The sequence below is a fragment of the Myripristis murdjan genome, chromosome 22, assembly GCF_902150065.1.
Source record: "Myripristis murdjan chromosome 22, fMyrMur1.1, whole genome shotgun sequence".
NCBI lineage: Eukaryota > Metazoa > Chordata > Actinopteri > Holocentriformes > Holocentridae > Myripristis > Myripristis murdjan.
Genome location: NC_044001.1, coordinates 10201258 through 10217942, shown reverse-complemented (window position 1 = coordinate 10217942; position 16685 = coordinate 10201258). Strand labels below are relative to the sequence as shown.

At 43.2% G+C, this 16685-nt stretch overlaps 1 protein-coding gene across 1 annotated transcript in view; it reads left to right on the top strand.

Moving 5' to 3' along the window:
• Positions 1–10850: 10850 nt before the first annotated feature.
• Positions 10851–16685, top strand: part of palm1b (paralemmin 1b) — a 29121-nt gene continuing 23286 nt past the window's right edge. Inside the window, exon 1 of the mRNA XM_030081809.1 lies at positions 10851–11183. The gene's annotated coding sequence lies outside the window, so the exon portion shown is untranslated. The remainder of the gene's footprint in view (positions 11184–16685) is intronic.

Sequence of the window (16685 nt, the reverse complement as noted above, 5' to 3'; positions counted from 1 at the left end):
TGGTGAGATATGTGCGTTTCCATCTGTGCACAGGATGCATTTTCTGTAAAATACTAAATGTGTGCCCTCGTTTAGGCAACCTTGTGTGTTCGTGTATGCGTGTGTGTGTGTGTGTGTGAGAGAGAGAGAGAGAGAGAGAGAGAGAGAGAGAGAGAGAGAGGCTGCTCGTTTTTACTTAAATGCATGAAAAAATACTACAAATAATTGTTCAGTAAATGTTCATGCAGAATTACAGGACTTATTATTATTATTATTATGTCAGACTTATATTTTAAATCAGAGACCAAACCCGACAGGATCAGTTCAGGCTTGAATCTCAGCATTTTTATTTATTTATTTTTCATTTTTCATTGCTTCATTATTATGATTAATAATATTAATATTATTTTTGAAATTAAGCTCTAAACTACAAAATGTGGCCTATACAACCATATAGCACTATCATAATATTAAAATATTTTTATTTGGAGATTAGTAATAGAAATATCCGATTACAGTAGATGTTCACCACCTATTCAACTGGTTAATTAGCAGCCAATTGTATCTCTGTTTTTTTGTTTTTGTTTTTGTTTTTTTTCTTGACATGAGCAAAGAAAATGTATATGCAGGCCCAATAAGAACTTCAGTTTGTGTGTGTACAGAATATTTATCTATAAGTACAAAGTATAAAGAATGATTCTGTGCATATAGGATGTGTTCATGCAGACCTAAATGCATGTCTGTGTCATAGCATGATTCACATGTAGCCTATTGAGATGGATGTTTAGGCAGATATGCATTAGTTTGTGTGTGTATGTGTGTGTGTGTGTGTGTGTGTGTGTGTGTAGGTGAAAAGCAAAGCATGATTCACATGTATTGAGGCATGTGTTCATGCAGATACATGCCAGTTTGTGGGTGTATGGGTGGCTGCGTATGCGTGTCTTTCTTTGTATGTTTATTCATGTGAGTGCTTGAGTCTGCATGTATGTATATATTTGAGTGTGTGTGTGTGTGTGTGTGTGTGTGTGTGTGTGTCCGTGCCCGGTGCTAAGGAGCATTGAGCTGTGTGATGAGGCCGTGGAGGGAGTGGGGGTGCAGATGGCGTGCTGAGGCCTGAGGACAGTCAGCTTGTCCATGACTCACATTCAGCAAGCCGGCAGCCCTCTTTCCCTCTCTCTCTCTCTGTCTTTTTTTTATTCTGTTTTTCATTCTTTCTTTTTGGCTCTCTCCCCATCTCATTTTTGTGCTCCCTTTCCCTGTTCCCCCCCACCCACTCCTTCTCTGTCTGTTTGTCTCGCTCTCTCTCCCTCCTTGGCGCACAAAGCATAAGTGAGTGTGAGAGTGTTTGTGTGCGCCTGTGTTAGTGTGTTTGTGTGTGTGTGTGTGTAAATTTGTGTGAGTGTATGTGTGTGTGTGGTATGGGGTGACTGCAGGAGACCACAGAAAGTGGGCTGTCCGTATGCATGCTTCTATTTTTGTGACACTGTCTCTGTGTATATGAATGTGTGTGTGTGTGTGTGTGTGTGTGTGTGTGTGTGTGTGTGTGTGCGTGCTAGGTGGCGAGTGGAGGTGTACAGTAAGGAGGACTGCAGGACGCAACAGAAAATGCGGATCAAGCTGTCTATATACAAGTGTCTATTCCTGAGACTATGCGTGCATGGGCACTAGTGTGTGTGTGTGTGTGTGTATGTGTGTGTGTGTGTGTGTGTGTGTGTGTGCGTGCTAGGTGGCGAGTGGAGGTGTACAGTAAGGAGGACTGCAGGACGCAACAGAAAATGCGGATCAAGCTGTCTATATACAAGTGTCTATTCCTGAGACTATGCGTGCATGGGCACTAGTGTGTGTGTGTGTGTGTATGTGTGTGTGCGTGTGCGCATGTGAGAGAGAGAGACAGTGAGAGAAGCTGTCCAGGAGAAGCTGCTGACATTCTTTTCAGGACTGATTTACCACTGCAGATCAGCACAAAGGCCTTATTGTCCACAGCTCGGCTTTTATCTTAGCCACTTTGTCACCATCACTCTACCTCCCGCCATCTCAGCCGTCTCCATATGAACCTTTACACATGGAGGAAGAGGATTTGGAGCTTATACTCTGCTATTTCTCCAGCGCCCGGGCTCTTGAATGAAGGATTAGAAATCAAACGGGTCATAGGGGTGGGTTCTTTTCACTTTCAGTCTGATCATGAAGTGATTTTTCCTCAGTCAAACAGTCAAACACCGAACAGATGACAAGGTTGTTGTATCCAAAATAATCGTGAGTGAATGTTCTATCATTGCCAAATAAATTACAGCTTCTTTAGACTATGGACTGACAGAATTCAAAAGGAATGCACACTGGCTCTGAAAGAGTGTTTTTTTTTTTTTTCACTTGGGGCCCATTGTTGAACTGGTTGAAGAATCCTCCGTCTCACCGCTTGTTTCTCTCCTGAAGGTCGTTACAAAAAGGAGCTCAAAGTGATGTTTTGATATTCTCGTGGAGTAATGGGTGCTGAATTTTTCAGCTTGGGATCCATAGTAAATGAAATTTAATCTCAGAGGGGCTTATTAAACTGCGTTAGAAATCCTGTCATATGAGGACCCACCAGACACAGACCTCGTAGCAACCCCTCTTGGATCCCAACCGGCGGTTTAAAAATCCAGGCTATGGAAGGGTGATGAATGTGATACTAATGTGCCAGTCATCCGTCCACAGCCATGGCTAGGGGCTAAGTCTGACATTTCTGGAAGGTTGGCTTCACTGAACTGGTAGCTACATTTCAGAAGCCTGTAGCCACTTATTTTTCACCTAGCTGGTTAAACCGTTGCAGGAGAGTGCATTTTTAAATCCGAATATCACTGTCCTTTTATATTCCAGCTGTATTTTAGAATGCAGTTTTCAAATGATCACTTACTGGCTTCCTGCCAAAGTAGTCGGTAGAGTAACTTAACATTCACAGCCAAAATTTACCAACATTTGGCTGGTGGCTCGCATTCATTCCCCACTATGGATGTGACACAGGCAGAAGAGGAAAGGCTATAGTTCCCTCTCTCTATACTCCACAGGCTATAGGGGGTGATTAATGGGCTACCAACCCACCACTTCTCATGCTAGAGTCCAGCTCAGGGCTGAACCTGACATTTTATAGGGGTTGCCTTCACTGAGCTGAGAGCTGCTTTTCAGGAGCGAGTTCTGCACTGAGCTGACTCCTTGGATATTTCTGCCGCTGTAGACAAAACATGCAAATGCAATTTTCGCCATGTTTATATTTTTACTTGAACCAGAGGTCTACAGGGACCGTAGAAGTGAGTTCCCTGACCCTCGGGCTCATGAGACTCATTCAAAAACTACGACGGAGCTTATCAAAAATGCATGGCTGTCAATTTGAAAATAAGACTGTTTCTCAAAATTCCTGAAAAGTTGACTTTGCAAAGATGCGAGGCTTTCATCTGACAGCTTAAAGATACACTCTACAAAGCAGCGCGTGCTAGTCTCTCTCTCTCCCTCTCTCTCTTTCTCTCTCCCTCTCTCTCTTTCTCTCTCTCCAATTACACCTCATGTGTCTGCTTGGCTGTCTCCTCAGTGTTTTTTTTTTTTTTCCCTTTGGGGATAAAGCACGGGTAGATGGAGACAGCAATTGGAATGGGAGCAAGGTAACAAGACATTCCTGTCCACATGCACATGCATGCACACCCACCCACAAATGCATGCACACATGGGCGCACACACACACACAAACACACACACACTTTTCCACTTGCATAAACATAGTCACCCACACATACAGAGCTGGAGATGTGTGCAGGAAAACAAACATTTCTTTCCACATGCATCACAAAGGAAAACAAACATATAAACATGCACAAATGCACACTCACACACCTATTTTTGCCCAGTGCTAGACAGAGCTCTAGAAATTCCTTCTCACATAGAAGAACCAATATGTTGTTGATATTCCGCTTCAGTGGAAGCAGAAGAACTCGCACAAAATCTACACAAGTGAATGTAAAAAGTTGCTCGTTTGAACTGTATTCAAAGTAGCAGTTTTTTTTCTTTTTTTATTCTTATTTTTCTTTTCAAAGTAGAAGTTACTGAGTTACATTTTAGATGTGCTGATGTTAGATTTGATGTTGATCATGCACTTTGAAGTACAAAATTCAAGTTTCACTCTTTTAATTTAAAAATTTGGAAATTATAAAATAAAGTGCACCGACAAAAGCCAAATTACTCTCATTGTCTGACTGACCAATCTACATTCGCCCAGCTTCGGATATTTATTAAGAGCATGCAACATTTGTATTCAGTGGGTGTGATTTAAACTATGCATGACACGTCAGCAAAAACATAATTAAATAAAAGTAAAATTCCTGACAATGGAAAATACAAAGTACACAGCTCAACTACACTAACATGAGTAAACATGACTATGTAACTAGTAAATGTAACGACTTCCACTCCTGTTTGTGCCCTTGTGCTATTGGTCTACATGTTAAAAAAAAAAAAAAAAAAAAAAAAAAAAAAAAAGGGGGGAACGAGCCGTACAATGTATTTGAGCATGAGTGGGCTGATGTGGTTCTGGCCTTACATGCATGAGTAAGGCTGTACAGTACATGACTTCCATACCCTGCAGGCCTAGCGATGGGCACTAACACACTGACACAGTTATCAGACCAGACTAATTAGGTCTGGGACTGTGTGTGCATGTGTGTATCTGTGCATTGCAAAGGACCTTTGCATGTGAGGAGCTGTGTATTCGAACATGTTTTCTTTCACACATTTGTTAAGTACACCTATATGTTACACAGATAGTTTATATAGAGAGTCTCCCTTTTTCTGCATATTCTATCTGTCTACCGCTCTCAATTATATGTGTGTGCATGTAAGAGATCATTCATAAAGCTCTGCTCTGAATATGTGTGTACAGACTGTCCATAAATGTATGAATGCATATAGAAGATCGTCATTTGCATCTGCTTGTGTGTTTGTGTCTCTGTGCATTTGTTATGACCACATATGTCCCCATGAGTGTCCCTGTCCTCCCTCTCCACTATCGTACCTCTATCAGCGAATGTCTTCTCACATGTAGAAACGTCTCCCCTGCCAGGGAAAACTGTCAGATGTGTCAGAGTTTTCTACGGCAGCTCTTGGCAGAGGATCACGCACTCATACAACCGTCTGACCCAGTTTCAGTCCTCACATCCTCACGGTTAAGATGCGGAGGGGTACGCACACGCACACACATAAATACACAGACATGCACGAATACATACATATCACCAAATCTGCAAATAGTAACACGTATGGAAAAACAGGCTCTTGCGAAATGTGTACAATTTGACATGGACTGAGACCAACACATATTTCACCAAATCTGCAAACGGTTTGACACATTTCGCCCATGCACTTTCACGTAACGCAGACACGCACGCACGCAAATGTTTCACCAAATCTGCAAATTATCCAGTATGAAATTAAAAAACGACAGTCGCATCGTTAATCCAGTCTAAATCAGTCAGTCTGGGCACACCAATTTAATGGGTAAATTAGAGTGCTGCAGTGCTGTGCTCATCTATGCCCAAGCCTGTTATCCATCCTACTTAACTACAAGCAGGAGACCGGAGACTTTATCTGAATGTATATGAGTCTATATGAATTTATCTGACTTTGAATGCATCTGACTATCTCAGTGAATGTGACTCTATCTGAGTTACAGTATCTTCTACCCTGGTAATCCTCCTCCGTCTCCTCACTTGGAAATAGATAGTAGATAATGTACAGAGTAGACAAAAAAGATGGAAGAGGACAGATAGAGAGAGGAAAGAGTGGAATGAAGAAATGATAAAACAGGGAAAATGGAGGAATGAAATGGGGAAGGAGGGAAGGAAGGAAGGAAGGAATGATTGATTGAAGGAAGGAAGGAAGGAAGGAAGGAAGGAAGGAAGGAAGGAAGGAAGGAAGGCAGAAAATAAAAGACATAAGAGACCAACCAAAGGGAAGACAGAGGGAAGAATGGAATGAAGAGAGAATAGAGGAGGGAGAAGGTAGGAATGGAATGAATGAGGAGGGGGGGAAAGGAGATAGGAAGGAAGGAAGGAAGGAAGGAAGCCACCAACCAACCAACAAAGGGGAGAAAGAGGAAAGACTGGAATGAAGAGGGAATACAGGAGGTACGATGGAGGAATGAAAGGAATGAGGAGGAGAGAAAGGAGATAGGAAGGAAGGAAGAAAGGAAGACACCAACCAACCAACAAAGGGGAGAAAGAGGAAAGACTGGAATGAAGAGGGAATACAGGAGGTACGATGGAGGAATGAAAGGAATGAGGAGGAGAGAAAGGAGATAGGAAGGAAGGAAGGAAAGAAGGAAGGAAGGAAGGAAGACACCAACCAACCAACAAAGGTGAGAAAGAGGAAAGACTGGAATGAAGAGGGAATACAGGAGGTAGGATGGAGGAATGAAAGGAATGAGGAAGAGAGAAAGGAGATAGGAAGGAAGGAACGAACAAAGGACGGAAGGAAGGACAGAAGGAAGGACAGAAGGAAGGAAGGACAGAAAGGAAAAACAGAGGAAACTGAGAGGAGAGAATGGAATGAAGAGAATACAGATCAGGGACAACTGAGGACTGAAAGGAATAGGGAGGGGAGAGCAGAGGGAAGGAATTAGGAAGGGAGTGACAAAAAGACAGAAAAAAGGTTTGAATGGATGCAGGATGGAAAAGAGTTCCCTGTTGGGTGTCAAGTGACTTCAGTGCTGAAAGACAGAAAGAAATAAAAGAGCTGTCACTCCACCGTGGCTCCCAGTAGTAAAGACTATGAATGGATCATTGACTCCATGCCCATATTCGCTGACCTGCATAACAGCCACCGATTAACACATTGTCACATCTGATGCCAACTTTATCAGGCACCAAGGGGGGAGGAATTGTGGGGATAGGATGCAGGAGAGAGACAGAAGGAGACACAGACAGAGCCAGAGAAGAAACAGGGCTCCAATAATGCCATGAGCCAAAAATGATATGAGAGAGTGTGTGTGGGTGGATGCATTGACGGGACAGTGACAGTAGGTGTGTAACTAATGATGCTGTCTTATAATGAGGCCGCTGCCTCCATTCGCACACACTCACACACTTCCATTACGTGACCCTCATTATGCTCCTGCGGATTTATCCCACAGACGTGGCGACATACTGTGTTGTTGTGTGTGTAATGTCTGTGTGGGTGGGTGTATGCATGTGTAGCGTATTTGCGTGCATTTCCACAGCCAACGGACAGCCGGAATGCGGAGAGCAGTATTAAAAAAGATTCGGATGGAGACAAAACACTCGCTTTACATTATTCATGTCTTGTTTGGTGACGCTATGAGGAGAATCCATTCCGCTGGCAGGTAGAGAGAGAAGACAGGAAGGCAGGGAAACGCAGAGAGGTAGACTTCGGGTTAGACTGAGTTGAGGTAAAAATAAAAAAAATAGAAGCTGTGCAGAGATAGAAGGAAAGAGAGAGTGAGGAAGAGAGGCATTGTTTTGATGTACTTCAGTGAAACAGCTCATTAGAAAACACAGGCAAAAATGAGAACTAACCAGGCTGAAAATTCTCCAGCTCCCACACCCACCCACCCACATTCACAGCAACAACAACAATATAACTGAGGACACAAAAAATCAACAGTGCCAGTTTGGCCACAGAAAAGCAATGGATACCTTAAAACGCAGATATACAGAGATGGGGACAGGTAAAGACAAAGAGCGAAATGGTGGGAAAGCAAAGGAGAGTAAATAGAAGCGTTTTGGCATTTTCGCTCCTGTGCACCGCAGGTTTCCGGGATGGAGGCAACTCTTTATACTTGTTCTCCCTCAGGCCTCAATCTGCCTTTCAACTGCCTTCCTCAATGCTTACTCTCTCTCTCTCTCTCTCTCCCTTATCCATTCACTCGCTCACCACCCCTCCCCTCCTGTGGATTTGCACCCGCCCCCTCCTCCAAATTTCACTCAGTTATTTTCATTTTGGGTAATTTTATTCTGGCGATGTTTATTCATGACCAAGGTTCTGAGAGGGAGATAAGAAGCCAAGTGCTGAGCTGGCCCCGAGGGCTGTGAGGGCTCCAAGTCAGTCTGCGCACATAAACACACACACGCACACATGCACAAACACACACAAGTGCACAAACCCATCCTCACAAACTCTTCACGCATACCACATACCCACAGGCGCATACACAAGCACTTGTTTGCACACACATTCACATACACACACAGTCACACACACACAGACATGCCCACCCTCCAACAAACAAACATGCAAACAAACAAAACCACATTTTTCAGTTTCTCCTCACGTACAAACTGAGGTGTTTTGCCCATGAATGCTACTATCATTATCAGATTGAGACAGAGCTGGCTGCCTCCCTTCACCGCTTCTGTTTTTTGAAGGAGAAAATAATTTTTCAGCTTTTCTTTTTTTTTACGATACAAAAACAGGCCTGAACCTCATCTGTCAGCAGTGTTTATAATGAAGTCATGATAGACAGACACGCAGGGGAGGCTGTGCTTTGTTTCCAAAGTCCTCATCCTACGCGTAGGTGTGTTTATAAATCGCCTACTTGGCGCTGCTGTCTGTGTGTATGTGTGTGAGTGTGTGAGAGAGAGAGAGACAGGGGGATCCACATTTGATACATAGACGAGAACCTGTGTGCATAGCAAGATCAAGAAATACAGTCACATAGGTACTAGTTAAGGGCAAGAGGGAGAGAAAGTGATACAAAGAAGTGTGAGCAAGAGAAAGAGCTAGAGAGAAGCAGAGAGAGAGAGAGAGGGAGAGAGAAAATGAGGGCTTTGTCTCTCAGAGTAGGTTAAAATCCTTCTTTATTCTCCCTCACTTCCCAAATCTGCTCAGCAGCTGCAGCTTCCTGTTTGTCTGCCTCTCTCTTAAGTCCCCTTACAACACACACCAACCCGATCTGCTTTAGTGGCTCTCTTCCCCACCTATCCCACTTTTCAAACCCTGTCCAGCAGCCAGAGGCACAGCATGTGTTAGGTGGAGGGGGTTCACTCACAACAGCAGAACTTTCTTCCCAAATCCCCTTCATGTCGTGCAAGAAGCAGCCATGCAGCTACCCATTATCAGTCTCTCCTTGGTTCTTCACAGGTTGCAGTGTCGCAGAGTGTGTAGGAAGTGTTTGGGAAACTGGCCAGCTGGTTGACTTAGGTGTTATGTATTGAGAACACAAACACCACAATGATCCATATGTCCCTGGTATATCATGTAGTTTGGTGCTCCATATCAACACTTTAACTCTCTGAATGTTGCTGGTGATAGTATCCCACTGGCATTAAGTGAGCGCATGACAGCTAGGGCTGCAACTAATGATCATTTTCAGTCGTGTTGGCTTCAATTTCAGTTCATTGAATTCTTTCAGAATTAAAAAAAAAAAAAAAAAAAAAACAAAAAACAAAGAGCTTGTCCAAAACAGTATAATTAAGAAACATTTTATGTGTTTATCATTCAGTGCAAAGATGAATTCATCAAATCTATAAAAGCTCTTTCGTTTTTGTTAACAAAGAACATTACTATATTTTAAAACATGGCATAATTTGCTCTAAAATCAATCATTTTGTTAGAGTAGGCATTAGTGAAAGGCAATATTTACCATTCAAATGGTAAATATCACATTTTGAAACAGAACACTTTCTTTTGAGAAATAATTGACGATGAAGGCACTTGTATTGGTATGTCGGCTGTGCTTTATTTTTTATATTTTGAACTGAGTGAATGTAGAGTGGAGTCATCACAGAGCACTCGTCTGTAGAAATTAAATAAGGTAGCAGTGGTGAGGGGGATGACAACAGAAACTAGCAAAACCATTCTAGTATTGATTAAGATAGAACAGAATGTAATGCAATTAGAACATTTGTAGTATCTACTTCTTAAATTCAACCAACTTTTTTGCATGTAGTACACTCCTAGGATAAAACTTTTGTTCCTAATGCAATAATAAGGGCAAAAATTATGCATACACATTACCAGAAGAGGCATTATGCAATCATAAACCCAAGACTAAATTGAAGACCTTAGATTGTGACCTCTTATTTGTTATTTCAAGGTTCAGTGACCACAAATAAATGAATAAACAGATGTTTTGGTGCTGGTTTTTGCTCCCCATGAGAAACATGCAATAGGGAAATTGACATTTGTCAAGAACTGCAGCACCACCTGCTGGATTTTCGCTGCAGGTGCAAAATACATTATCTGAGAAAGCAGATTTGAAAGACTAGTCAGGGCCAAAACAAGGTTATTCTGATAGTAGGTGACTTAAAAATATTCACCGCTATATATAAAAAAGCTATGTAAATATAATTTGCTACTGTGATCCACCCATTTTGATAAACTGTGATAAAAAAAAAAAAAAAAATAGGCTACAGAGGAGCTCTCTACTCACGCGTGAAGCTCAATTCGACCAAAAACGCTGCTTAAGGCTAAAGCAATTCAGCGACATAGCCTAAGGTTATTTACAGCTGCTGGAAAAAACAGGATTAACAATCCCTGCCTGCTGATGTCAAGGCTTTCCACCACTAGATGGAGAAGTGGGACAGCAGATGTGAGGGGTCCTTTCCCCCTCTGTGTTCAGAGAACTGGATTTGATCCCATCTCAGGCTGCACGCCATTCTTTTTAACAAGCCCGTTCGGTGTTTCGGCACACCGCCTTATTTCTTGGATGTCATATGATCAGGCTGGAGGAGAGCCAGCAGGGCCCCAGTTTGGAGAGGAGGCCCCATATCTCTGTCAACACGCGGAGGGCCCCCTTTATCTCCATCAGGGAGGGAGGCGTATCCTTTTCCCTCTCCCACTCCCTTTACATACCACTCTGGCTCTCACACCCCTACGTAAAATAGCCCACAACAACCTGCTTCACACGACGCCCCTCACGCTGATCAGCACAGAGCGGGCGGGGATCCAAGCCGCGTCCGCCGTGCGTCTTTTTCGCTCGAGAGGAAATCATTGGGGTCCTATTATCGTCGGGCTGAGCGCACGAGCTGCCCGCGGCATCACCTCAGAAATAACAGGAGGGGTGCCAGCCAGAAGAGGAGGAGGAGGAGGAGGAAGAAGAGGAGAGGAAGGGGTGGCCGCGAGTACTGAGCACTGACTCGCTCAGAAATAAACAATTGCGACCGCTGAGGCAGAGAGACACCCTGTTTGGAAGACGTCCGCGGCGGGAAGAGCAAGGGATCTGCTACTGAGTAAGTCTCGATTTACAGTGTCTGCTCCGGTGGTCACCCATGTATTCCTGTGGCTGACCTGGTTTTGTTGATTTGTCCAGCGCTGGAAGCAGCGGCGCAATATTCAAGCCTCCAGCCCAGCAGCAGCAGCAGCAGCAGCAGCATCCTTCAGTCGGAGCGGGACGGAGGGATGGAGACCAAAAAAATTAAAAAAAGAAAAAAAAAAAAAAGGAAAAAAAACACTTGTTTGGATTTTGTCAGTGACTGCTTTACATTGATTAATTATCTTACTGTAAATTTGTGCGCCCATCGCCGCATTGTGGTGGGTTAACATCGATGGGTTACAATTGGTAAACACAGGAGGCGCGACATCATTCAGGGGCACATAAACGCCAGCTCTCTAAATAAGGCCCATAATAAAGTCAGCCGCCGGTTGTCTGATGAATTATAGTGAAAAGCTGCATTGCTGTGTCAGGTCAACGTCATTTATTACATGCCCTTAGGCCTGCTGTACTGTACTGTAGCTGGAGATTGTATACAACCAGGCCGACAGGTGTAACAGGACGACATGTTTACGCGAATGCCTTTGATGATCCATCATGTAAGATCGATTTGTTTTGCAAGAGGAGCGTTTCAGGATGAGGGTCCGTCTGGCTTTTATTTCGCGTCGACGGCGAATGTCCAGTGGCGCCAGCCGCGGACGTGCATGACTGGATGAGAGATGCTGCCTGGCTGTTTTCAGTGCACGCCGATGGGAGTGAGGAGTGTGAGAGAGTAACAGGGTATTTCTGTGGTGTGTTGTGATGTGAGCAGTCTGCTCCAACATGGCGCGCAAGAGCTGATAAACCATGGCCATTACATACTCCTGTCTGGAATTCACACTGTTCAGCGGACCGGGGCTCGTTTTCTAACCAGGCGATTGGGGTTTAGGAATGGCACAGCACATATATATCCCATAAAGTCCGAGTTTAGCTCTCACACACGTCAGCTGATAGGTTACTACTGGTGATATCACCTGGCCCCCTCCATCCTCAGTCAGCATAACACGTAAGCCTGTGTTTATGTTCTATATTTGCCTCTGAAAAGAATGACTAATACTGTTCCAGTGACTGAAAAGAATAATATCAACTGGACCAACTCCATCATCCTTTTACTGTGTGTTTTGTGCTTACCTTTGATCGCAGCAGGCCTAGGCAAGGAACCAAAAGGTATCCAGAGAGAGCATTGGACAGTGCATTGTTGTTTGTTCTCTGGTCCATTGTTTCTGTCATTCTCCCGAGTGTCCGTCCTGTGAACTAAGGGGGCTGTTGTGGACAACAGCTTTGTTGACGAATCCAATAAGGTGTGTGACAATTGCAGAGTCCATAAACACAGCATGCCCTTTGTGTTTCACACGGGTATTTCATGTTTGACATCAAAGTGCCTCAAGTCCTCTGCTCTTTGGCTGTTTTCTGCAGCAAAATAAATGGAATGTCACCTGTTTGATTCCTGAACTTGCAGGCAAAGTGACTCATGACTGCACTCCCATCCCTCTAAAACTGTTAAGGTGCCCTTGAGCAAGGCATCGCATCCCATTTTGCTTCAGTAGAGTGTCACCGTGGTCGACCGTAGAGGGCTGTGGCTGTACTGGGTAGCGTCCAGGTGTAAATATACAAAAGTGTACAAGTGCCAAGTAGGATTGTTGCTGTCAGCTAATCATTTCTCATTAAATGAAGTTTAAAAAGTTTGGATTTGGCTGCTGATTTATTAATTTATTGATTCAGTCATTCAAATTCTGGTCAAATCCTGTTCCTATCACCATCAGCCACATCATCCAAAACAGCTCCATCAAAGAGGTTTCGTTATTGTCCTTGTTAATTTATGTATTTGTCTGTAAGCAAGACATCTCAAAATCTTATGAGCGGATTTCCATGTGGTCACGTAGGCCTCAGGTTACTAAGGAACTGATTTGATTTTTGGTGGTGATCCAGATTTGTGATGTCCATCACTGGATGATCAACATTTAGCCAGTAATGGTAAAGAAAATGTACCACTAACACAGACATACTTCATTCCAAAACTTGATGGTGTGTTTGCAGAGTCAAGAAATCAATTCAACTTAACATTTAAGAGATGGCAGTGATATATGTGGGTGTAAAAGCAAGTTGGAGAATTGTTCAGCACTGGAGAAGGCTTAAGCTCTCCAAAAGCCCTCTAGTTCACTTAATCGATTGATGATAAATTCCATCCTCTGTAGCTTACTGTTGTTTCAGTCAAATTTATACCTAAAGTTTATGTATACATGCCGCACAATGTGCTAGATGGGGCTATATTTTTCACCAGAAGTCACATACTGAAAAATTTTACGACCCTCAGTTGGCATAAAATACAAGGCCTGATGTATTTATACACCATACAAATTATAACAAGGTCTGGCGCTTTCTGTGAGGCGAAGCAACCAGGTGAATCAAAAGGAAAACTATGATCTCTTCCTGAATTCTCTGTTGCATCCACTTTAATTGTGAAGGGAGGAGAGAGGTTATAGGATATTCAAGACTTCAGAGAGAGCTGGGGCAAAGAGGATGCAATTCAAAACTGTAAAAGTGCTTTGAATGTTTTGTGAACTGTGAACATGTTGTGTAGAACATAAAGGAAAGCTGGATCACTTGTTCACTGTGTATTGTCCGTGTAGCTTTATTGTATGTGTGAGACGTGCGGCGTCCGCCACAGGCCTCAGCCACGCCGAGTGAGTGCAGGGTCTCTATCCGGTTGGCTGCTCTGTGTTGTGTCAGCTAGTCACAGCAGAGCTGACAGCACTTGTCTTGTCCACCCAGTCATTATCCAGAATAGTGGCTCTGGACAGGCACATCTGTGTGTATGTGTGGGCGCATTCATGTTTGCATGGCTGTGTGCGTCCGCATATGATTGTGTATGCACAGGGTGTGTATGTGCAGCTTTGCGTGTGATTCTGTCTTTGCTTGTCTGTGTAGGCCCATGTAGGAGTGAGAATGATCAAAATAGCATGTGCAGTTGTTGTTTTTTCTTGTATATATATATATATATATATATATGTATGTGTGTGTGTATGTGTGTGTGTATGTGTATGTATGTGTGTGTGTATGTGTGTGTGATGTCTGTCCACTGGCCTGACAGGCTGTGCACTCGCTTGGATCTGCTGTCACCAATCTAGATAGGAAAAACAGGCTTGTAGCCATAAGGTCACTGGTTTGTATCCCGGACGAGCTGTGAAAAATGGGTGTGAAATGTGAATGCCTCACACTCTCCGCTGCCAAATTAACTGTAGTTGAAGTGCCCTTGAGCAAGGCGCTGAACTGCTAATTGCTCCAGTGGAACTCCTCAGTGGCCGACATTGGAAGAAAGTAGGAGCGAGAGGCAGGATATTCCTGAAAAAGAGAATAAGTACTCAGCAAACTCCCTTGATATTTCCTGAAAAAAAAACTGTGCTTCCAAGAGAAATAAAAGTGATTGTTTTTTTATTATTACTCTATCTGTTGTTATGTGATCATCCCGTAACAACATCACATTTTTTTTGTTGCCGATATAACTGCAAAGAAGCAGATTTGTTAAAAAGCCTTTGTAGGGCTCGGAAATTTCTCACACTTTATCTGTGAAGTCATACAGAAATTACTGGAAAGATGAAACTGGTGGCTGTTATAGCACCACACTCAATATCCAGTGGGACTAAAGGTATATTTGTAGCTTGAAAGTGATAGGACTATTATTTTTAAGATAGCACTGCCACTGCTGTTGCATAATTGCCAGCTTTTCTGAGGCATGACAGGTTGGTGTAACATCATTAGTACATGACAGCAGCAGGCATCTCATGGGCTCGCGTCCTGCCCTGGGCAACTAGCCTCAGAGTGATAGATACTGCTAATTGCCTTGACTGACCTTGCTGTCATTAAGAACATTACGCAGTGGTTATAAAATCAGATTAGTAAGCTAATCGCGGAAAATGGAATGATGGGAGAAGGCCTCACACTCAACTCTGTTACTGTCTTGTGCTGGAAGCGGATATTGTTGGGTGAAAGAGGAAGCCGAACTGAAAGCTTGCACAGCATGTAAGCAGTGATGAAGAGTAACATCTGGGCAGATGGCAGAGATATGAAGTATTGTTAGATAACATGATGCAATCTGCCTCGCCCTCTACATCTTCATATTTTTTTTCTCTCCCTCTTTTAATCTCTGTATCCTGTCTTCCTCCTGTACAGACCCCATCCTTGCTGCTTTGTCATGACAGATAAGACAGGAGAGGATTTGTTGTTTGGTTTTTTTTTTGTTTTTTTTTTTTTGTTTTTTTTTCCACTGTCTTCTCAGCAGATAGTCGGTTTTCTGATAAACTATGTCATTTTTAGCCACTAAGCCCTTTTAATCTCAGAGGAAAATGTACGCAGTGGTACGTTTGTGCGGGTTTGTGTGTGCGTTCTTATACACCCCTCGCAAAACACACACACACACACACACACATTCATATGATGATCATCAGTGTTGTTGCAGTGAGATAATATCAAAAGCACTATTGATAAGCTGCAGTGAGGGATTCATCTGTGTGTACCGTAGATAACCTCGACCTAACACACACACACACACAAACACACACATATATCTGGCTAGAGGCGAAGGATGAGAATGAATGTTGGTTCTTGTCCCTTAGTGAATCAAATAAGGCATTTAGTAATCCCAGAAGAGATGGGATGGATATTGGACGAACAAGGTGCACATATACTTAGAGTAAACAATTTCTGAGCCTCTTGAGAGCCTTAAGTGGGGATTGGGATCTTGCCACAAGGGAAGGTACCTTTTTGGCTTAATGGTTCCTGTGTTAACATTGATAGGCCAAACCAGTAATGCAAGGCCAAAGGCTTCCTATATCCGGATATAGAGTTTGCTGACTGACCAGAGAGAGCAGCAGGAGAGCTGGCCATTGTGGAAATGGACTGTCTGTAAAACATCAAAGCGGTGCTGTTAACAAGTCAATGCTAATGCTGTTACAGTGTTTTGGCACAAAGATAAAGACTGAGGTGAATTTCAGTCCTGAGGGCTATTACCATTTACTTGACTCATTCTGGTTTAACTCCTCTTAACGTCTTGGAATACCATTAAGCCTTGATATTGAGAGATGCATATAGGCACTCGTGACATTTAAAGGAATACTCCAACATTTTGGGGCGAAATACACCTTATTCTGACTTACCCAGACTGAGATATTAGATGTTCAAAACCATTTTCACCTCTGTACGTCCAGTTGTTCGGTTTCAATGGACAGCATATCGAGTTAGCTTAGCATAAAGACTTGAAGTCTCTGGGAGTCACTAGTCTGGCTCCATCAAAGTGAAAAAAATAAACAGTACAACTCCGAAGCTGTCTTATTTACACAGTTGATGTGTATGTGAAATGCATGGTGTGGAATAAAAAAAAGTTTTAGGAGGAGTTATGTTTTAATGGATCTCCCTGTACCTCCAGCGGTGCACAGATCATTGCGATAAGCCAAAGGACACACGTGTTCAGCACTTACAGTCCCAC